Below are 20,442 nucleotides of genomic sequence, written 5' to 3' on the forward strand. Positions count from 1 at the left end.
GCATGCTGTGAGGTTGTTTGGAAATCCCACGTATAAATTTGCAGAGTCATCATACATTACTGGGACTGTGTGTTTAGTGTTTTGCTTCCAAAAACCAAGGAGCTTATTAAAATTAACTAAAGCTAGATCAAAAGATAATGGCCACTCTGGGGACCCATGATACAGAATTATATCAACAACTAGAATTTCATACATTGCATTTTGGTAGCCCTTATACTAACAATGTACCCTCCAGTCAGGGTAATTTCTCGATGCAGTAAAGTGTCAAAAAGCACCAAGAAACATCAATTACTTGTACTTTCACAGAGGGACCTTTTCTCTCCTATGCCAACAGATAAGACCCTTGCAACAAATCTGAGGCTTCCTTATCTTATTTCCAATGGCACCAGGAGTCCCAGTTCTCTACCGCACGGATGCTGAAAGGAGTATCACTGAGCAGGTCTGGGAACTAACAGAGAGGTAGGGAGCCTTGGTCAAAGCCACCGACATAAGGGCGTACCCACACATTGCAACGTGACAAACAGGGATGTTGGTTAGTAATTCTTCTGGTAGTCAGAGTAGTCTATTTTTCTATTTAAAAACCTCAACGCAACCGGTTGCACCATTTCTGCTGAGAAATCATAACATTTACAGGACTATCTATACTTTTAGCTACGTAGACATCAGATTTGCTAGCAGTGACTCTTGAGCTCCTGAGGGGTCTTGTTAAAGGTAACAGGATTCCCCAATGGGGCAGGGCCATCCCACAAACCCCACTAAGCTACCTGCAGTAACGGTAGTCTCTTCCAGGGCAGGGATGAAGCATAAATGTATTTTTGATTTATAAAACGGGTAGCAGAAATCATTTTTAATCATGAAGAAAACAGTGATAGTTCAGCAGGCTTTTAGTAGGCTGAGCAACAGGTAACATAGCGAGAAAAATTACTGAAGTCAAATTCCTAAGCTACAAGGTGAACTGGAGTCACAAAAAAGCAAATCTACATAAAGCACTACTAGTGAGAATGAGGATAATCTGGAAAAACTCTGATCTGCAATATGTTTTCAAATAGACAGCTGCCAACACCTGTATTTGCATATGAGTAAACTGAGGCATAGAAAGGTAGCGACCTGCAAGCAATACCAAGCTAGGAAAGCTGTATGTCCCAGTGCACAGTTCTCTGACGATTCCTTTCTCTCAGAGACCTACAAAGTGTGACAATGAATTAATAAATAATAAGCCCTGAAGTGAAAGCCAAAATTTAAGGCCCAATACAATTCAAAAAAAAATTTTTTTGAGACTGTTTGAGGATTTTACCTATTCCTAGGGTGAGCATTTGGACTGGAGGTTAAAACAAAAAAATCCCAAAAAACCCAACAAAACCCCCACCAACCAGCTGTACTTTGCCTTAAATCTTTCTGAAACCTGAATTTTATGAGTTTCTAGTGAAATGCATTAGAGTGTTCATCTTCCTACCCTTCCTACCCTCTTTTTCTCTTTAAGGTAATAATTCACTGCAGTTTTACATCAAATGTATCTGTTAAAAAAACAGAAGGGCATGGGTATAATTTTCTTCATCACATATTTCATATTTCAAGAGAAATAAAAGGAGTCAAGACATCACTTTCCCATTCCCATTTTCTTCCTACCTTAGCTGCTAATTGAATTGGTACTTTCTAAGTGTGAATTCTCTGAAGCGTTGAATTTCTCAGAACAGATGCAACAGAGGGTAAAACTCTTCTCACCTGCTGCCAGGTCCTCTAACCAACCCTGGTCACTAACTAGATCTCACCTCTATTTCAGAGCTATAATTTTTAAAGCTATTTCTTTTTTACCTCCTTAGGTTTTATTACTATCAGATATGATTCTCATTTTCTAAGAATTGTTTTTTTCATTATGCTCATCAGAAAAAAGGCTATGGATTTAGACATCCTCAGTAGTTTTTCCTACAGATAAGAGTCACGAGATACCTTTAAACAATATATATAGAGCTATTTCTGCATAGGGCAATTACATACAAGAAGAGGTTATGCAGGCACAGTGGTCCAAAAGAGCTCTGCTATTACCAGTATTTATTTTTTTATTACAGCAGCGGTGCCTAAGCTCTGACTGGTTTGAACACTATTTTCAGGTTTTCTTGCAAGCAGCTGCATCTTTAGACATGGTATACTTGCTCATACCACTGCTCACACTTTAGAAATACATATATATTTTTTACCCTTAAGAATTCACTGTCACTGGTGTGATTTACAGAAGGGAATGTTAAAGCTTGCAAAAGTTTGCCTCAGACTCCCTTACTGCTCAGAAGACAACAAACTAAATTGATCGAACAATGAAACTTTGAGAGCCTCACAGACATCATGGTGACCCTTGCAGGATTGACTCCTAAGCTCCGAACTTACTTCTTCGCTGCACGCAAATTCTACTCTTGCTTTTAATAAACTTATTAAATCCCATTATTGTCACAATACAAAAAGGTTGAGCAGATGTCACCTAACAGGTTGTTCATGTGAATGAACACAAATACAAAGTACTAGGAAGAAAACACTGCACAACAGGATCACAAAGCCCAAAACCAGATTTCTCCTCCTCCTCCTCGCTTTCCCCTCTGTCCTTCTGTAGCACCAAGGCAGATAAAATGAGCATATGTGACCTCGGGCTCCATCCCACCCCAGCCCTCAAACATTGCAAGAGATGCCTGCATTCCCACAGGCTCTCAGTAGGCAATACTGTAAATCAAACACCATACCCAGCTCACTACAATTATTACACTAATTATTTGTTATTATATTAACCTGCCACCTAAGACACAGCTGCCTCAGGAAAGTTTAGAAAAGTCTTGATAAAATATGCATGAGCGACTGAAAATATAGTAGATAACTGTCAAAATAACTTTGAATACACTAAAGCATATCTGCTTACTTTCCAGCACACAAAGAATTTATGGTAATAAGTTTCAGAAAGTAATACAGCCCTGTTGCTAAAAATGCAGAGCAGCTGCTTCAGTTGTTATAAAATGGCTAATTTTTACTCATTTGTGACATGGTTTCGTAGACGGGTAACAGCTGCAGTTTCAGCCAGCTGCATCCTGATGCTAAACGCACACCTCTAAGCAGTCAGACTGAAGTATAGATTGCTTTACTTTACAGCACTAAGTACCAGTGTCTTTCCACGAAACACCCTGAAGGTCATTGGCAATTAAAGCTCCCCAGGGTCTCTCTCGCTCGGGGAAGGGTGGCTAGCAGACACAAGGTCTCCAGGAGTCAGCCACCATAGAGTAACATAGCAAGTAGGAACTCAGCTGCATGAATTAAAGAGGATGTTGAAAGGGCTTCCTACCTGGTACAAGTTGCTACTCCCCCTCACAGCCTGGAACCCTAGATGCTGGCTCTTCTCCTTAATTGCTGAGGTAACACGAATTTCTCTAGTAAGAAGTGGGAAAAAAAAAAAAAGGAAAAAAAAAAGAAAGAAAGGTTCTATTGGCTGCTGCCTCCTTCTTAAAAAGGTTACTTCAAATGCCTCTCTCGCTCCCTATTTATTTTCTCTCCCTCCCAGAAGAGCAGTTTAGAGGGAGAGTAACGGAGTGTTTATCCTGGCTCTGAGGATGCACGCTTGTGCGATAACTGCCTGCTCCCTGCAGTATAGCCGGCATGATGTGATGTGCATACTAAAGCAGTTTGCATTAGGCAAGGCTTAGCAGAGCCAGCTTCCCAGTCTCCACCTTCTATACCACGGAACAAGCTCGCTTCTTCGAAAACAGTGGGGCTGTAACGGCAAGACGGTAGGGCTCTGCTTATAGTAGAAATGCATTTTCTTTGAAGATCGTGTTTAAGGATAAGGTTATATTTATAGATCACCTCTCACCTGTGAAAACACAGGAGCAGCTATAAGTGAAAACACAATACAGACATACAGATGTGCAAAAATTCCCTATTATATTCTGTCATATGACAGATGATACTAAAAGCAAAAACTAATGAGACGTCCCCAGTTAGGAAACATTTATCTGCTGCCATCTATCAAAGAAGCAAAGGCGTAAATAAATAAATAAAGCCCCGAAGAACACAGAGGCTCAAATGACTACAGGCTAAAAAATAAATGCATGATATTTATGCACTATAGTCACGACTGAACAACGGCTACATTATGAACAAGAATTAGCTCTAAAGTACTACATTTATCATAAATCTGAATAAATATTAGAGAAGGGCTCAAGCTGCAAAGCCCTGATTTGGATTTTGAACACTCCACAGCTCAGAAGTGCCTGAATCTGGGGATTTGGCTCTGGCCTATCTGTCTGTGTTAGCTACTCACGCACACGCTCACAGAAGTACACAAAATAAATAAGGCTATACATGATTATGTGAAAAATCCCGTTGCTTGCCCAGGTGTAAGAGTACAGTAATGAGTGCTAGTATGTGAGCTGCTTATACTTTTTTGTGGTTTTTAGAATCAGTGATTCAGTTCTTACTTACAAAGCATTAAAAAAAACCCCATTGCTCTTTTCTTGACTACAGGGGAGGAGCTCAAGACAGATCAAAGCTTTTGGGCCCAATCTTTCCCTTATGAATAGTGTGGTAGCTGAATGCCTATATGGGTTTTCAGTGCTGATTATTTATGCAAATTCACTTTATTATTCAGCATGTTCAGAACATGCTTCTTTCCTACATTTTGTTCTTATTTGCTCAGGTTCGCTTCTTTCCTGGGGGGGTAAAGGCAAGGTTCAGTCAGTACCACTCTGTTTCCATAGGCGGGTGATGTTGCTGCCCACTTCTCAATAGTTTTCCAGTAGGCGTAAACCTGGTTAATAATGAGAATAGACGTAAAAACATTGAACACCTCGCATGAATCACTATCAAGAACAGCATATAAGATTACGTCTAAAGTTCCTTTAAAGGATAGATAGATAGATTTCTATTATATCTATACATTTTGCCTTTTTTTTTTTTAAATGCAAGCAATGACTACATGGTCAAACATCTGGCTTTCTGCTCTGGTAGACCTGGGGGACATTGGCTGAAATGTCCATCTTCTCTTGTGGGAAAAGAAGTTCAAAATTTAACTCCTGTTTATGACATCTGCACTGGCTATCACCTGCTAATTTCCCCCACCATAGTAAACGCTCCCCTGTTTAAACATGAAAGAATGGCCTACGCGGTAGGACACCAAGTAAGGATTCTGAAATCTGATTTCAATTCCTGACTTCTCTGAGGAAGACTGTAGGTAAACCATTAAGTTTATCCTCTGCTATGGTCCCTCAATTATGAAATATGAACAAAGACTTAGCCCAGGAGTCTTGTGAGAACAGAAGAAGAATACGTGCATTCACAATCGTGAGATGTTTAGGTACAGCAGTGGTGTAAAGCATATGGAAAAGCAGCAAGATAGAAAGGATTTCTATACATTCGTAGGACACCAAAAAAAAATAAAAATCAGAATCCTTTTCAACAAGAACAAGCTTATACTAGGATAGAAAGAAAAAAATTTGCACAGCGCATGGCTCAGCACAAAGATACAGCCTTCTCCGTGCTTTAAAACAGTGCGTGCAGCTGCCATTTCAGAACGCTAACTTGAAAGTACACACCAGATCTGCTTACTTAGCTGCTATGATACGGGGTTAAGCATATTTCCCTCTTAGATATACCGATTTGGCGTTCTTTCCGAAGTCCACATGAAGCTGGACTATTGTGCGTTTTACTGAACCGTCTGGGCCCTTTCTCCTTTTTGGATGGTGCTAAGCACTCGTAAGAGCACACAGCGGGAAGGAACGTCAAGAGTCACTGGGGACACGTTACTTCCTTCCCGCTACCCCAGTCCTGACTGCCCTGGTGGTTAGGAACCTCGCCTGAACTCTCGGTATATTCAGAGTAATTTTATAGCCACATGTTCTTGGGCTCATATTCAACCTTCCTTGAACTATTTTTTCTCCCTCCATACCGTTTACCTCCCTGGCATATTTATGAAGGGATCTCAGCTTTGGATGACTGATTTAAGGGAGCCTACCTTAATTTTTTAATTATGAGGAAGGCTCTGAAATCCTGACGTGCCTGTCAGCCCTTCTTTTCTCCAAGTTCAGTATCAGGTGGGTTTTTTGGTTGGTTGGTTTTGTTTTTATGAGCATGAGTGACCAGGACTGCGCATGGTGTTCCAGCAGACAGCTGAAAAACACTTTATGCAATTACAATATTAGCATACTTTCCTCTCTATTGGAAATAATTTGCAGTGCTTGGAAAGATTGCGTTTGCCTTTTTATGGCTCTATCAGCCAGGCAACTATAGCCATCTTCTTACCAACTTGTATACCTAAAGCCTTCCCACTGGATAAGTTCTCACCTTGCAGAAGTTAGTGTTAGGGTTTCTCATATGCATGGATCTGCTTTTCGTACTAGTAAATTTTATTTACTTTTATTCTCACAGTTCTTATGGGTCTCTATTTTGTGTGCGATATTCCTATACTCCCTTGTGCTGACAATGCCCCTTATCTTTATGTGCAGCAGACTTCATCAGCACAACATCTGTACAAGGATCATTCTTGAAAATATATTTTTCATTGGTCCAAAGACTGATTCTTGATTAATTCCACTAGTAAATTTCTCCCAGTCTATTACTTCCATATATTATGCAAATGTTCTTCAAGCCTGGAAAAAGCATTTGTATATAGTTTAGATTCAGAAAAGCCTATTGCAGAATATCTCTGTTCAATAGTCTGCTCCACAGTGTCATATAGAATAATGACTAACTTTGTATCTGGCCATCCACATAACAAACTCTCCTTTCATCTGAATGTCTTGACTGCAAGTTCTCATAAAAATTCTTGAAACTTGTTAAAGCAAAACAAAAAACCCCACACATGAATTAGTGCGACTACTTGAGGATAAACTACAGGCCTGGTCTATAATTCTGTATTAAAAACCTGAAGGATTTAGTTTGATAAAGTGTTTACACTGTCCATGCATAGGAAATTACACACAAACGTATGCATGCATAGATAGGTGCGCAATAATACATCTGTATTATTCATAATAGCAAGTACTGAAGCCTTTCAACTTTACAAGATAAAAGATGACGAAAGAAAAAAAGTATTATTGGATCGTTTCTTCTCTTTTACTAGGTGTAGCTTTGATAACTATTAAAAGATGTTTTTTAGGACACTGTCAATTATGAAGCTTGAGATATCTATTGCAAGTATAGTCCAAATTGATTCAAATATTGTCACCGTGGTTATTAATAATATAACAAGTCAGAAACTGGTGAAATTCATTGCAACACTTGACCATTCCTTTATGCATTTTTGTTAAAGATCTAGCGTGTCCCTTTGAAGATATCCATTAAGATATCTATATCAAACATACATATGTGTGTGTGTGTACATGTGTGTATAAATTTTTTTTTTTAATTGCCATAAGATTTTCAGTAGAGCACTCCACTATCCATCGTCAACTAAAGGAGGCTTGAAAATAATGTGTTTTTTATGTAATTGCTGCCAGGAGTTACTCAAAAGGCTAGCAAGAGAAAAAAAAAAAAAGCAACTGCCTGTAGCCAATTTTAATACAACCTGTTATTCTTCCTATCCCATGACAGACATGAGTTCTGAGTGAAATAGAAGTAACATTTGGCTGGCTAAAAAATCTTTGCAGAGAACTCTGCCAACAGACATTACACATTAACATTGACAATGTCTGATGTTCATTGTGCAAACATTCTCCTTGTGTTTCAAGTCGGAGCCAAAAGATATTTTATGGCTTACATAAAGTTTAGTGGCAACAGCAGAGGCATATTTTTATGGACAGTAGAGTAAAAGTCCTCCTGTTCCTGAAAAGGCTATTGGGAAACAGCCAGCAGTCGCAACCTGTTGAGAAGTACAGATATTGAAATAGACTATAAAATATACCTGTCACTCGTACACATTCCAGGATGGCCACAAAGCACTGGACGCTATACAGTTTTCTAAGCATTAATTAAGTCTTCCAACAAAACTTTAGCTTGCACGTTCTAGGTTGACTAATAGATTTATGACATAATCAGTTCTCACTGAAATAAAATTGAGGGTTTTGGGGGGTGGGAAGGAGGAAGGGAAAGGGAAGGAGCCATTCTAAAAATCCCGATTCCTTTGAATCATAAAGGTGAACTGCTCACCCAGACTGTCTAAAGCAGAAAGCTACACAACTGTATAGGTCAACAGAAACACAAAGATTTTTCAAAAGGCATTTTCTGCCTTACTAGAAAAAAGGTAGAAAAAGCATGTATTCAAAATTAACATAAAGTAATCCAAAAACAAATTCATCAAAGTTGAAATCAAAAGGTTAGTTCTAAAATAAAAGGATGACATATTATTCATAGCAATGGTAGTGTTACTGTCTTATGTAGCTAGACTTTAATCATCGCCTACCAAAACGATATGCGTGTTTCAAATATCCTGGTGCTTCTTCCTTATTGCAGCTGGCCTTTGTCACAGGCCAAAAAGGCTCTGTGCCTCTTGGCATATAACTTTTGGAAGTCTTATTGCAGAAGGGTCATGTCACCATGAAACGGTGACAAACTTTATTGACAATAATTTCAGTGCATGATAACCAGAAGAGCTTGACGTGTCATTATAAACCAAAAACTGGAAGTGGGGCAAGGACATGAAGCTGATCTCACTCCTCACTTGGTCAGAAGTATGGGATGTTTTCAACAAGGACACGACATTCCGGCCCACCAAGATAAGTTTGAGACTATTTCTATTTCAAGCCAATAACTTCTCTTGACATATACTTCTCTGTCTCGCTCGCTCTCAAAAAAAAGAAGAAAGCCTTCAAAGATACACTAGAGAAGTCTGCTTAGCAATTGGCACATGACCAGCCTGAAGATTAAAGTGATTGCTATTCATGAAATGAAAAAAAGAGATGGGAAAAATGCTGCTTTGTCTCTCATATTGAGTTTGCTTTTGCAATAGGCAAATTATTATGCATCTTCATTAAATACTGTCTATATTTGAAAAGAATGTTCCTGTTCATTACCTGACAGCTTAAGTGTAAAAAGGCTGAAGGCCAAAAAAAAGTGCTCCGTATGATTAGCTCTGGTTTTCCGTTCTACATAAAGAACATCATTAAAATGAAATTATTATTCACTGTAACCAATATAATTCAGTCCAACTGTTAGAATTAGTGGTTTCTCAAAGTCCGTTCTAGGAGAATGATCCAGTCTCCTCCTCTCGATATGTATTTTCCCAGGGACGCAGAAGAGCTCGGTGCCCAACTCCCATAACCTTTGGACACAAGCCATTGGGAGATAGGTAGAAAACTCTGCACAGAGCACTAGCTTCTTTGATCCAAGACTTATTTAAACAGTATTGTTTAGCATTTAAATATTCAAAATAGAAATGATCATGCTGTGGATGAGAATAGGAGAGAAAGTTCTGCAAACTATTTAGGAGAACAATAAGAAAGATCTAAAACGTCAGAACAAGATAGCACTTTTTTTCTTCCCAGGAAAGCTAATCTATATTTAATAACAGAGCACCAGGAGAGGGGCACTCGCAACAGGATGAGAAATATTATGGTGTTTCTCTTGTTAAGCAGTGAAATATAGCTATTAAATCGTTAAAACCTCTGTAGTGCTTAAATATGACAGAAGAAAATTGGTCCCAATGAGATGATATGATCTTATTTCAGTCTTTTAGAACGGTGAATGTGGACAGCAAGGTTGGGAACTACAATATTTTTCAGCGAAATTTCAGGGCATAACCACAATTGTAGTGAATAAATTTTGACTTCCCAGAGAGATTTATGCAGAGATGTGTAATACAGCACATTAATCCCCTCATGTGTCCCCAGAGGGGAAACACGCTGCTTATTAAACAACTTAAAAAAAAAAAAAGTCTTTCTAGGCATGTATTTGTTCTCCAGAACCAAAGTGAACTATTTTGATAATAGCAGTATTTTTACTGAAAGAAAAATAACAACATCCCCATATATGTAATGGTACAGCTACAGGTATTATAACATGAAGGGATTGCAGAGGCCGTTGTGTGTCTGCCTCTGTGGGGCCCTGGGCACGAAGGCACAGATGTGGCCAGAACACCAGAAATGTTGCTGCAGAGACTCGCTCTTGGAGCCGGGAACAGCTGGGCAAAATTTGCAGCAGATCTAAAACTGTTCAGTGCTGCTCTGGGACCAATGAGGCACAATCAGTCCTTCAATTCCCGAGGCAAAAGGGGTGGAGAAGAATAATGTGTTCAAATATTTCAGTAGCACAGAGTTTTCGGGATTGTTTGTTTAAAATTATTTATTTTTATACCAGTTTGCATCCTGCAAATTGAAGTATCTTCTTGATATAAAAAAACCCACACACCAAAAAACCCACAAAAAGCCTGAATCCTGCAAGTGTTTTATTGCCTTCCGTATAAATCAGTAATGAGAAGAGATGATAGAATATCTGTAACCTATGAAGCACACAGCCAGCGTGCCAACTTTCCTCTTGTGCATCTGCTCAGCCAAAGTACAGCCAAGAGATATTAGCAGACTTTTTTAAAGACAGTAACAGCAGCAGAGTACCAGAATCATTGCAAAATGGTCACAAAGCTAACTTTTGTCAGGTGATTAATAGGCAGTGGGTCTAAAATTTCAATTTTAATTACCTGCAGACTGTTTACACATACCAGAAACACTCTTCAGACAGTCTTATCATCACCTCTGCATTTCTTTTAAAAATATATCTATATAGAAGCACTCGCACTTCCTTACAAGTTCCCAGAATGCTACAACTTGACACTCTGTTTGGATTTCCTGTCTTCAGCCACTGAAAGTAAAACAACTGTCAACAAATACCATTTCCACTCTAATTTTATAGACCCTGACAGCCTTCAGCAGCTTACTGTCTGCTAATTCCTTTAATAACCTTATTTCTCAGTATCATATGTTATAGTTTATGACTTCTTTTTTAAATCAAGTTGTATCACCCCAGAGGAAACAAAGCATCTATTCCTAGCAGTGTAGTGAAAACAGCACAGCTGGAGAAGACTAGTATCTAATCATGAGGCATTATTACTTTTCCAGCAATTGTACCACCACCAGTGGCTCTATAGTGCTTTGCTAAAGCATCAGGCTCCTTTTTTATTTTATTTTAATTAACTCAACTTTTATTTCATTTTTAATAACTGCATCAAAAATAATATTTAAGAAATTGATGACATTTTGGATCTAAGACTCTAGGACTAGCTCCAAAATCTTGCTGTTGCTTTTACTCTTTTTTTAAAAGGCAGAGGGCGTATTTCTGCACATGTAGCACACACCATCTCCTATGCAGTCGTTTTGCCAAAGGTATTTTTTCTTCATGAGCAACAGGCTGAGAACTCCAGGTTAGAAGACAGTGACTTGGTCAGGAAAACTTAAACGTTCACCTTGAAGGAAAGTTCACTTTTGGTGCCCCGTGCCAAAATTGCGTCCTGAAAGCTCATAGTGGAACTGGTTCAAGATTGAAGTACAGTGCATCAAAGACTCCATTTGCAGAGCAAACCCAAGCACTGAGCAAGAGCTAATAATAACAGTTCAGCTGACCGATGTGACAGTACAGTTCAAATTCATGTGGAATTGTGCTAAAAAGTCTGGGTAAAGCCAGAGGATGAAATAGTGATACAGCCCAGAAAGCTCCTCAGGTCCCAGCTGGCAGACATTAAATGAACACTCTCACAAAATCTTCATTTTCAATGACTTAGGGAAGCGGGGGGGGGGGGGGGCAGGGAAAGAATGAAAGAATTTAAAGCTTGTAAAAGGACAGACAGGAAGACCACCTGATGGTTTACTCATGCGGTCTTGTGCTGTGTAAGTAATTGCAAGGAATTTCTAAGCACTTTTCTGCATATTACACTACGCGTGGTGGTGGGATGACCCATATTTTAATTTCATGTTTGAGACAACATAGCTTATTTTTATTCTGAGTGCTTACTTCAGGTTCCTCCCCATGTAGTATTAGGGTGCCCTTGTGAGAAAGTCCTAACTCAATGACCTTTGCAAAGACAAGAATTTATCACTCAGATGTTGTAGAACTCACTCAAAAATACCCATGTACCTTCTCCACATTCAGTAATGTCAAAGTAGATCATAAAACATTAATAGAAGAAAGTGAAATTAAATTATACTTAAGACTTAATTCAATATCCCTGGTATCCCAAGTATTTTATTCTTATACTACTGGTCAATTTAAATTTTCCCTCTTTATCTCTTGTCTTTTCACCTTGGATGCTAATTTGGACATAGAAATGCAGATATAAGATCCAAGTAACACAAAACTTTTCAGAGAAACTTTGGCAATTTTAGAATTTTTTGGGCTGAATTTTGTAAACTAAATATTTGTTCCTCTCTCTAAATAAGGGGTGCTGATATATTCCCCACTTGTAAAAATGACGCAAAAAGATACTTAGGGATTTAGCCAATTCTTTCTTCTGTAGAAATATAGTAACTCAGATGCTCAGAAGATATTGTCTCCATATATTTAGGAATTAGTGGAATGGAGAAGTTTGTTAAGCATATTGGATTTAACGTTGTAGCTTTTCATACTGTTTCCTCTTGTGGCAGTCCTACATGAAGCCCTCAGTATCATCATAGAATTAATATTGTGAGAAAACTCTATTTGACTTTATTGAAGAAAAATAAATTTTAATCAATATAATCCAAATCAGCTCCTCTGCTCCTTGTTTTCATTTCAGAACAAAATGAAAACAAATTCTCATGGGTAAAGAATTATTATCCGTAGAGGAGAATCATATGAGATGATTCAACAGGAGCAAGCCTGGCAGTAGCAGACACCTCAAGTACTCTTTCAGAAACTCAGCATAACTAAAGCTGTTTAAAGTTTTTTTAGAAATGAGAAGAGCTTTTTGTTTCTTTGTTTTTAAACAGAATTAAGATTATGCATGGCCTAATAGATGGAGAATAAATCAATGAAGAGATCACATGAGCTACTAATATTGGGGAAATAACAGCAAAATAGCCAATCTGTTTGACTAACAAGATGATTCAGCTCCTTTTCTTCACCACGGATATCGGTATTATTTGCAGAAAAGTCTGGAGAATAGGGCCTCAGTAGGGCCTGGTCTCTGTCACCACAGGCTAGTGTCATCCGTTAGAGGTACTCAAGTCAGCACTGCCAATACGAACGCTGTGCATCTTAGATTGGCAGCTTGCAATAATTCACAAGTAAGAGACATCACATACCTTAAATATGCTCTCAGAAGCAGATCAAATCTAGTTATAGCTGAACCCTGCTTTTCCATTTTGGTAGACAATGGCCAACCTCTTAGGCAAAAGAGCAAAGACCCGAACCTGTACGCTTTGGCGCACAAAAAGAAATAGTTTATTGCACACTTCTGTATCGTAACGGAGAAAGCGCACATCACAACCTGGGGAATAAAGAATCCTTTCTAATGGTCTGTGCAGATACAGGAGCAATTATGCTTAGAGCACAGCAATACATGCATAGGCCTAGAGCTAAGACCTCTGAAGAAAGGTATCCAACAGTAGCGGGCTCGGTCTGTGCATCTTAGCAATAGCAGGACCTTCTCCCCCCCACTTCGTTTTTGAGTCTAAGCACCACCTGACCCATTGCACTCTAGTCCACACAGTTCTTGGGCCTTTCTTAACCAATGACACCATTCATGAGCCTATTTGTTATTCTGAGGTCAAGGTGGCAGGACAGCACTGGCATAAGCTGCCTAGACTCACACCTCTTTCCAGAGGACCTATGCAACCCTGTTTCTTGTTGCAGTCAGTACCTTCGTATTCTATACCAAAATGTTTGCTTAATTTGGAATGCCTATATATAATTTTCACAGAGTCACCATCCCCAGAGAATTAGAAGACAGTAAATACCCATTTTAAAAAGTCTGTAAACTTCATTCAAAGAGAATGCTGAATTTACTTAGTCTGTCTTGGCGGGCTTTTATGTTTGGTTTCTATAACCCTCTGGCAAATGAAGATGTTTGCAGAAAGTACCGAAACAGTAAGCATAGATACTTTGATGCAAAAAAAAAAAAAAACACCAAACCCACTCAAAACCAACCCACAACTGCATAGAAAGGAAGATAAAGGATAAAGTATTGAGTCATAATGTAAAGCTATCCGACCTGGTTAGCGCCTTCCCCAAATTAAGAGAGATGATATTTTCTCTTCATCAAAACAAAAACCAAAGGGATGAAAAGGAAAAAACTAGACATATCAACTAGCCCAAGAGAAGACACGGGACCATAACACTCCAGCTCTTTTGCTCTGTATCATGACTGGCAGCATCAGGCGTTCTTTCAGACACCTTTCATCCTCTACTCTGCCTCTGGCTACCACAGTGTATTTTGTGATTTTCCCATGTAGCAAGCAATAGCTCATACCTCAGAATGCAAACCAAGTTTTATAAAATGCCCAGAAGGCACCTCTCAGGAGGTGGGAGGAAACATAACAAGCTACACAGGAGAAGTGTATTTCTCCCTGCTGCATAAAAGCGGGCTAGCAGCGCCTGCAAATGAAAAGGAATCCTAAATGGCTTGGAAATAATGATTCTAATCATTTAATTTACACTTGCTGTTTCTGTTCCTAATTCTGCCTTTCAGTGAAATGGTGTTTATCCCTTCTTTATTGTTAGTATGCAAATGCTGTCGCCATTTCCTCAAATAGCCATGTCATTGTTATACTGTACGATACTGTACATTAATGCTAAATGAAGGTTTATGAACGAATGCAAAATAAACTGATCTGTGTCCTCAACCTAGCACGCCATGCTGCAGGCCTCGTGCACAACAGACAGATTACACTATCGCCGTGACATTTTTCTGTCCTACCACAGTGGGGGCTTTTCTCACCTGACTCTTTGGAATACGTGAAAGTCATGCGTAGGGAGAGAATTTACAGAGGCAAACATTGATTTTGAAATCTGCCTGATTTTTATGCAAGTTGCATAGAAAAATGCTGCATAACTCTAAGCTGAGAGGCGGTCCCAAAGTAAACCTTTTGTCTGCAGCCTGAAATTGTGTGCATAAAAGACTAAGCAATAGCGTATCATGCGAACGAGTATCTACCATTAAAGGAAATTAGTGTGGAAGCCAGGTGTGCTTAGCAAATAGACCTAGAATTTTTTGTCTTTTCTTGCTAGATGTGTGGCAATTACTGAGATACCAACAAATGTCCCTTTTTTCCATATCAACACACACACACAAAAGACGCAAAACCTCTATGTTATTATGCAGCAAACGCATTACGAAATATATTCCATTTGGATTCACTTTGATGAACTATATGTACATCAGACCTGACAAACTAAAACGTTCCCATCAGACTTTCAAAATTACATCAATACAACAAAATTGGAAGAAAAAATTAGGCTACTTAAATAATAGAATTTCATTAGATTTGTTCATTTAAGTGCTTATTTCCTTCCATGTCTGACAACAGCCCTGCAGAAAATGTCTCTGAGTTTGTCCAAGAGAGACTGGGAATGCTTTACAAGAGCCACATCCTTCCTGCTTGAATATACACTGTACAAACTTATTTATCTGCACTTGAATAATGTCTAGAGCTACAGCCATGGGATTGGAAGTTGGCTGTCCCTGCTGTCGAATAAACCAGTTACAGCAACAAAAAAAGACAGCTTCTTTCCTCAAGAGAGCTCATACAACAGAAAACACGTGGAGATGGAGAAAACAAAGGGAGCACCAAAACCTCTGAGAACATACTTCTCAGCAGGGGAGGCAATACTGGTACTAAATCACCCAATGCCTCCTTGTCAAGTTTTTGCAGCCTTTCTAGCACAGGAGCTCTCAAAGGGGGCTCTGAAGCAGGATGCTTGCAGATGTTTACAAAGAGCTCCTCTTACGTGAGCGAAGCAACAGGGGAAAAAAATGTGACAGGCGTGTTTGGAAGCGCACACAGGCAAATAGAGGACTGCAGAATAAACCTCTTCTTGTACGTCCAAGTTGGAGTTCACCGTTAATCAAAAGCAGTAACTGTTCTTGGTATTCTTGTGTGTCAGAATGAAACTAAATAGGTCTTTATGTACACTGACAATTATCAGAATTGCAGTGGTTTTTATCATAAATGCCCTGTTTCTCCAGAGCGGCAAAGAAATGTGAAGCAAAAAGGAAAAGGATTTACCAGGTGACTACGTGATGAGCAGCTCTACTAATTCAGGGTAGAGCAAGCAGTACATTCCTGCCAGTTTCCCCTGACCCAGATTTAAATGGCAAAAATGCATTAGCAAAACAGAAGATTATCCATCAGCTATTACAAACCAAGAATCATAAGAGCTGGATTTGTGTGTGTGTGCTGAGGGGGGAGAATGCGCCTGGTGAGAATAATCAATATTATTAAGGGTTGTGCTCATTTTGAGATTCATCTCCTTCATACCACCTAAGTGGCTCAAAGGGGCCTTAATCCAGCCACAAATTGCCAGTAGACAATGCCCTATGAATGAAAACCAGTGCAGCATTTGTGTTGGGCCTTGATCCTACAACCACCATCACAAGATAGGACACACAGCAGTATAAGAGCTCTCTCCAGCCTCATCTCCCATCCATCTGAGCCATCGAGAACTACCTTTGAACTTTTACAGAGGGCACAGCAAGACGACCTTAATGCCTTGGAGTCCTTGCACGTCCTGGAAAGCCAGGTACCGCCTGCCCAACAGGGACAAGGCTGAGTTGTAGCCACGCCACCAACACTGGAGCCTGAAACGAATTTTCAGTTGTTTCAAACTGTGTGGAACCACATGCCTACACGATTTCATGATCCCTCCCCCCTGCCTGTTTTTTTCCCTGTGGAATTCGTAGCTGTTTAAGACTGTGCAAAACAATACTCTTGAGATGAAAAAACAGATCCTGCTACAAATCTTTGTAAGCTTTCTAAGGAGGAAAATGGGAAACGCCTTGCCAAATCTGAGCAGCGGTCTGTTCTCGGCTGCGGTCGCTCTGGCCAAAGGCCTCCCTCTTCCTAACTGCAAAGAGTTAGTGCCCAGAAACGCCGTGGTTTCTCTTGGTCATTCACTGATGCAACCATGGGTGCTGCACATATTATACATGTCCACAGTATTCGCACTGTTGGCCCAGTGCTACTTGGTGCATTCATACCACACGCCTGCAATAATGCAGGAACAATTTATGGCCAGCTATGAAAAATGCGGCTAGCAGATTTCAGTGTAATTATGTGGGTTTCCAACTTCAACGTTACATGCCTGAGAGGTAGTTAAACGGTAATAGCACTTTTTTCCCTTCAATTCCAGACTTGGACCTTTACAGAAGATCAGTCCTCCTTTGATGGAAGGTGGGGGGAAAGTATTTAAAAAAAAAAAAAATATCAGATAATGGAGGCCTCAGTAAAGTAAGAAACAAAGAACAGCGCTACATTTATAGCTAGAGGACTCTATAAGAAGCTCAAATTCTGGAGTAATAAACTAGTCAGTGTTTCATTCTTTAATTTCTTTAAAAGTCGTTTAGAACTGCTTTATACAAAATCCCAATTTTAACCCCATGTGAAGATAATACCGTTGACCTACAGCCAGGATTTATCCTGTCAGCTTTACTATGCTATGTGCATTCCGTGTGTATTACTTCCCCAAACTGCAAATACCTCTTTGCACTTAAGAAATGACTTCTGGCAGTTGTCCAGCTTATTTCTGTGTCTATGCTCCATCAAAGCTCAATTACCCTGAAAACTTCAATAAATGTTACCAGGATCTCTGCCACAGTTCTTGGAGGACGTGCAAGAAGATTGTTTTTTAAGTAATATTATTGCAATGAGAAAAAGTAGCTGCAAAGTTACATATTTTCCAGGGAGGAGGTAAGCAAAAAAAGATCCAGGTAGGAAAATATATTAAAAGTAGAATTTTAAATGCATCTTGCACTGCGAGTCATTGTTTTTCTACATGTATTCTCATTACTGATTTCTGAAAGTACTTACCTTTTTTGGGTTGTTCACCAGCCACATTATGGGTACTTTATTGTTCTACAAATCATTTTCTGTCCTATGAATGTTTAAGCAGGAAAAGGCTGAATGTGATACTAGTGCAGTTTATTAAAAAAAATAAAAAATAACAAGAGGAAAGGAGAATAAGTACAAAATAGTAAAATGGAATAATACGCACCCAGCGAAAAGCGCCATACAAAGGTAGAGGAACATTAAATATTCGGTGAAGGTTAGTTTGCGCTGCTAACAGCAAAGGCATGGAAATTGATGGTTTTTTGCAAACACATCTGACCAAACCCCAGCAATCTTGGAGACATCCCAAGGAGCCTTCTAACACTCACATTCGGAGTGTGGAGAGGCGATGAAGGGTAGCTCTGAAGCACACAACACGGCAGACTACCACAAAGGAACAGCCAGTCTGTGAGAGATGTACAGTAAATATGAGAAAAATCGAATTGCAAGGGACACGGCTGCTGGAAATCCCTAATGCATTCTTCCCAAAGCACAGCCATGCATCCAATTATACTCTTTGGTTGTAAAATTTAGAGATGAACATGTTTTTTCCTCTAGTTCTATTACAGACAAACTACAAGGGAGCAGCAGCTGTGGGGGAGCAGAGCAGAGGCTCTCTGCAGGAATAGCTGGGGCTCCACAGGAAGCGCTTAGTGCTGCTGAGTCTTCATAAATGATAACAAATGCGCTGTTCTCCGATTGTAGATGCTGATAGAACCAGCTTTTTAATGATCAGACCGATATGAACAGTATCCCATGTGAATATGCATTAAAACATTTTGTATTTTCAATTTTTAGCTGCTCAGTTATCGCTGAGCTAATTACGGAAAAGCTTGAAAGCGTCACGCTAACTCTACAGAGCCCGTATTTCTGCATCATCCAAAGGCTAGCAAAAATCTGTTTCCAAACAAAAATTCATGCGTAAAGAGTGCTATCATTGTAAAGATTACTGACGCACCATAAAAACCAACTTATTTGCTATATAACGTTAAGTATACACCGTATAAGATCCTGAATCAAACCACCTGCTCCGATAACCTCATTTTAAACTGTGAGAAAATTGACATCCAAACTCAGACATTGATCCGCAAACCAACAGGATTGCTCAGTGGGGTAAAAAGCCTTAGAAAATTGCCATATCCAGAACAAGATAATGTGCCTGAGGCTAACCATTAATTTGAACTAATAAGTACCACGGCTGTGGCAGCTACAGGGGAGCGTCTCATCTTGGATGAGGAATCTGCCCCTGAGGGTGTATTGGATGCCAAAATCTGCGCAGACACATACCTGTCCCCTCATCCTGTTCGTATTTTGCATTCGTACCTTTTTATGATACAAAGAGGCCAAAAGCAAGTCCTAGTTTGGATAGGCCCCCTTTTGCAAATTTATGACTAAATAACGGCTTAATATACGGGGTTTAAATTTTCTGGTCTGAAGCATTTTTTCCTCTTTGAGAACAAATGTGGCCGTAAAACTGACAGAGGCTAATACTGCATATTCCACGGCTGAAGATTTCCACAAATCCCAAAGGCCGTGACATCTGCCAGATTATAGATAAAGAACAGGACATTTTGCAATAATGTGTGTTTTTAACAGTGCAGGACTGAAATTCACTGTGCACATGTCCTGAACAGAATGGGGGCTTTTTTAATCTCCTGGCCTTTAAAATACAGATTTTAAACTGTTCTTAATACTTGGTCTCCTAAAATTCAAACATTCTAAAATTTCTAAATTTTCTAGGATTCTCAAATCCTAAAATTGTGTCCAATGAGCCATCACAGCCCTGAGGGCGGTAATAGATCATAATGACGCTGACCAACCTCACCTGGCACCCCACCCAGTCATGCTCAGGGGCCCATTTTGGCTCAGCCCAGGGCCCCCAGCCCTCACCACGTCTTCTGGGGCTGAACCCTGTTGGCAGCACCCAGTTCTGCCACCCACCTGCGGAGCCTCACCCCAGCTCGTCCCTGTCGGGCAGCCCCCACCTTTGCTGCTCCCTGGCAAGGAAGAGACCAAGGGAGGTTTCGGGGTGAAGCTGAAGGGTGACTTCATAAGTCACCCAGGACAGAAGGACCAGCTTCACACCCCTTAAACTTGCTTGAGCACCGGGCAGATGACCCAGCACCCAGTCAGTTCAGGACTTCTTTACAAGGTCAGTGCTAAAAATTTAAATAGAACTTAAGTTGTGTGCTAAGCTCGAGTTTTTGCACAGCATACTGCTCATCTGGTGCCCACCAAGTAGCAGGGGGTTGTTGCAGGAGAAGTAGTTAAAAAAAACATTGGTGAGAAAGAACAAAAGACAGCAGGAAAACAAGTGGAAGTAGCTATGGAAAATGTGAAAGATCAACACCATTAGCTGGAGATGCACAAAATTGATCTATAAAGCCAAGATAACTTTTACACACGCTTCACCACACCTGAGTTTCTACTCATAGGTTTGCTTTAGACCAAACTGTGCTTAGGAAGAACATATTTTGAGAGCTATCTTGAACATTTTGCACTACGCTAGAGAAGACCAGAGACACTCATCATT

Source organism: Gavia stellata, chromosome 14 (assembly GCF_030936135.1).
Source record: "Gavia stellata isolate bGavSte3 chromosome 14, bGavSte3.hap2, whole genome shotgun sequence".
Classification (NCBI taxonomy): domain Eukaryota; kingdom Metazoa; phylum Chordata; class Aves; order Gaviiformes; family Gaviidae; genus Gavia; species Gavia stellata.